Here is a 4,518-nt window from a genome sequence, read left to right as displayed (position 1 = left end):
CATGCACACGTGCCCAGCGTGAGTTTAAGCTACCAGGTCTGGTACTTGAACCACATGGTCCACTACATAGGAGTGCAGTGATATAGCCATTACACCAACTGCTGGTCCCAGAAGATCTCTTATTTAAGCATGCATCCAAGCAAGTTTTCTAAATCTTTTTTTTTTTTTTTTTTTGGAGAGATTTTCACTGTAGGGCGCGTGCGCTCGCCAGACAGACAGAGAGAGACACAGAGACAGAAAGCGAGAAGTCACCCCCCAGGGGGGATGGTCACACCGCAATCCCTTCTCCTCCATTCTCCTCTTGGGATCTTGGGCACGCACGCCCACGCGCCCGGCGTGAGTTTTAAGCCACCGGGTCCAGGACACGAACCGCGGTCGACTACGTGGGAGTCCAGCGACATAGCCATTATGCTAACTGCTGGTTCCCAAGTTTTCTAAATCTTCAAACAATAATGTGAATCAACCCCACCTTGACTCTCAGTTAAAAATAATGCTCACACCTTATCAGCAACATAGAAAGACTGCATTCCAGGTACTTCTGAGAGTGTGAGCTTACAAGGCAATAACCCCCAATACATTTTTTTAAAACTCCACTTAAAGAAAGATTAATAACCAAGGATGTTCAGAAGCAAGCACAGCCAATGATTTTTCTTTTTACCTCAAAGTCTACTCTGATACGTCCACAGAACTATATACCTAAACTTTTCCCAGTTTTGCATTTGACATGGTGACATTAACATTTTCTCAGGTTATTAAACAATTTTTGAAAACATCTTTAATGGCTGCATGATAGTTGTTTTGGTAGTACCTTACAATTCAGTTGTTAAGTTTAATTATAGTTTTTCATTACTATATTTAAAATGAATATCTTTGTACATAAATCTTACACCTAGACAATTAGAGAGTGCAACAGAGGGCTCAGCCATGGTTGCCCAGCCAGTAGCGCATGGGAAGCCACATGACCTACTGCAGGTTTTAGATCCCCAGGTAGACCTAAGCATGGTGCGTGTGCATAGGCACACAATGTCCTGAAGGAAGAGAGAGAGAGAGAGAGAGAAATAAAGAGTGGTCCAAAGAAAAAGAAATACCAGAGATGGGTTGCTTTAGTGAAGAGCCTCTGTCATCCAAGGATCATATGGGAAGTAAAATCTTCATCACAAGTTAAGAAAGTTGTAACAGAGGAGGAAAAAAAAAGTGCTAAGAGTTTTTGCAAACCGTAAGAGCCAATATCCAAAAATATGTAAGAAACTCAAACAAATCCATAGTAAGGAAACAAAAACTTGCCATATGATCCAGTAATTAAACTTTTGGATATATAGCGAAAGAAACCAAAATTATTCCATCAAAGGGATATCTACTCTACCATATTCATTACAGCATTATTCAAAATAGCCAAGATATGGAATCAATCAAACTACTCATCAGTAGATGCATAGATAAAAAAATAGGTGATTATACATGATGGAATACTATTCCTTAAACCGGTGGTGGGAGAGTCCTGTCATTTGTGACAAAAGGGATGAAGCTGGAGGATGTTATGCTGGGTAAACTAAGCTCGGCACAGATAGAAAAACATAGCATGCTCTTACTTATGTATGGAATCTAAGAAAACATTGAACTCAAAGAAATATAGAGTAGAATGATGATTACCAGACGTAGGGAGGCAGGGGAGAGAATAAGACATTACAGATCAAAGGGTACAAACTTTCAGATAAACAGGAGAAATAGAGATCTATTGATAGATCTAGAGATCTATTGCACAGCAGGGTGACTCTAGTCAATAATAATGTACTACATATTTCAAAATAACCAACAGTAAATTTCAAATGTTTCATCATAAAAATAATACAGAAATTAAGTGATAGGTTAATTAACTTGGTTTACTCATTGCAGATTATCTCTATAGATAGATAGATAGATACACGTATATTTTATATGTATATGCACATATATCAAAACATCACACTGTACCCATAAATATATATATAATTATAAGGGTTTTTCAATCAAAATAATATTAATAACATTTTTAAAGAAGAATAAAGCTTGCCTCATTCTCAATTTAAGTGCAATATTCCCTTCAGTTTATAAGGTATTGAGAAACCTACCAACAGAATCACCTAACTCAATAAATTCTGTTATTCAATAGCATCATCAAATGGTTTATTTTGATTAATCATATATTCTGGTCAATGAAAATTGTCATATGTTCTAAACATCGATTATTAATATACAATGATTAGAATATAATAGTTTACTATCACTAAATCTAATGAGAATAAAATTTATATTTTGTCAACAATTTTGAAAATTTGTCAGATTCTGCTCATTAATTCATTAATTTTCTAAATTCTTATTGAAGATTCATAATTTTGTAGGGTATTGTATTAGATGTCACTATGTCAATTATCCATCATCTGTTTATTCATGTCAGTGCGTATGTTATTTTGCTTGAGATTTTAGGCAGCCATGCCATGTATGAGGATGAAAATTAGAATTTATCTACCATCTGTGTGCCTTTCTTTCTATCTCTTATTTTTCTTACTGAGAGAGATAGAGAGAGAAGCACTCTCAAGAGGGTCTTATGACATGGCAGTTCCCTTTCCCTGCCTTGCAGCTCCTCGGAATCTTGGGTTTGTGCACCCAGCATGTTTCGGGTTGACCAGGGATCTGAACGCACAATTGGCTATGGGGTTTCCAGCACTGTAGAGCACTGCCTACTCTACATGAGCTTGGCCTCAGAAATTGATTTCTCACAATTCTGGAGCTTATAAAAGCCAAGATCGAGGTCTTGGCAGATTTGCTTTCTGGTAAGGGCCCTTTTCCTGGTTTGCAGAAAATATTCTTCTCAATGGATTCTCAAATAGTAGAGAAAGACAGCATCTCTCTTGTGTCTTCACTTGTAATAGTACTAACTCTATTCAGGAAGCTGCAACCCTCATGACTTCATCTAAACCTGATTTTACCTCCCAAAAGCCCCACCTCCTAATACAATCACATTGGGGATTAGGATTTTACCATATGGAACTGGGAAGATGCAACATTCAGTCCATAGCACCAGGCTATTAAAAATTATTGTTAAAAAATCAGAGACTAATTTATAAAATTGCCAAATCTGTAATCAGAATGTATTTAATGATATATTACTTTCAATGATTTATCCTTCCTCAAAGCCATTACATACTTTGAAGAAGAGTCAACACCTAAATGAAATTCTGTGGCAGACCTAATCTTTTTAAAGGCATAAATATTAAGTGTGTAAGAAATATCACATCTTAATTTCCTATAAATCAACTTGTCAGTGTTTCCTACCCCCCACCTGTGTCTAAATGGTGGGAAATGTAACCCGGGCCTTCTGAGGGTCCCAGTGTTGGGCTGAGGTCTGGAGTCTTTCAAAATTACAGTGCACCATGGATGCCCTCAGGGTCATTAGCCATCTGTCCAGAGTTGTTGGGCCTGAGACAGACATCCTCTTTCCAGCCATAGTCTCTCTAGATATGCCACTCTGGTGCCCTTGAGGTACACTCAGAGTCTGGAAATGCTGGATGAGGACAGCAGCCTGGGACTACAACATATCCCTGTGCCAACCACTGACTCAGAAATATAACCAGGAAGCAAAAACCATGGCCCATGCTCCCAGGACCCAGAGGCCTGCTGTCCCCTCCACAGACACAGAGGGAATTAGCCTTCACTCTCTCTATGTTCCCAGAAAAGCAAATCCATTCTCTTCAATGAGTTTATTGGCACTTGGTAAATACAACACAATTTTAAGACCTATGCATACACCATTGTGTTAAATGTCGTTTGATTTTTACCACAACTCTAAAAATCAGACCTTAACGCCTACTCACAGATAAGGAATCAAAAACTCAGAGTTTAGACAACTTGCCCAAGATCACACAGCTATTGATCCAGCATTCCTTATTTTTCTCAATCTTAAATTTTTATACCTTTTAATAACTCTATTATTTAAAAAAAAATTGAGACACCAGGGGTTTAAGTGATTTATTCAAAGGCATATAGTCTAGTATTTGTATGGTTGAATACTGCCCTCTCTCCCACCCTAAAAAAAAGGACTTAGGCTCATAAGCACATAAAATTTAAGCAAGATGTCATCCTAAGAGTAGCTAGAGTATAAATTTAGTAAAACTTCTCTAGACACTGCAGACTTACCAAAAGGACAAAAATCCGCTACTTTTAAAAGTTATTACTGTTATTATTAATTGCTTCTACATGCAAAATTCTGTGTTTGCACTCTGAGAGATGAGAAAAAGAATCCCTCCCTTTGTTTCCAGAGCTTATTAGCCAGTGGAGAACACTTAGGTGTACAAATAGATCAGGGAGGCAAATAAAAGCAGAGGAAGAAAAACGCTAAGAGTGGCCGAGTGTAGGCTGAGCATGGACATAGCCAGTCTCAAGTTTCCAAACCAGCGTGTAGGAGTGTGGGTATCAAGGCAAACAGTGTGGGTGACCCACCTTCCTCCTCTTCCCAGGGAATGAGAATGCTGGAAGCTCAGC

This window comes from Tupaia chinensis, unplaced genomic scaffold (assembly GCF_000334495.1).
Source record: "Tupaia chinensis unplaced genomic scaffold, TupChi_1.0 Scaffold000037_3, whole genome shotgun sequence".
NCBI classification, from domain to species: domain Eukaryota; kingdom Metazoa; phylum Chordata; class Mammalia; order Scandentia; family Tupaiidae; genus Tupaia; species Tupaia belangeri.
This window is presented reverse-complemented; position numbering follows the sequence as displayed.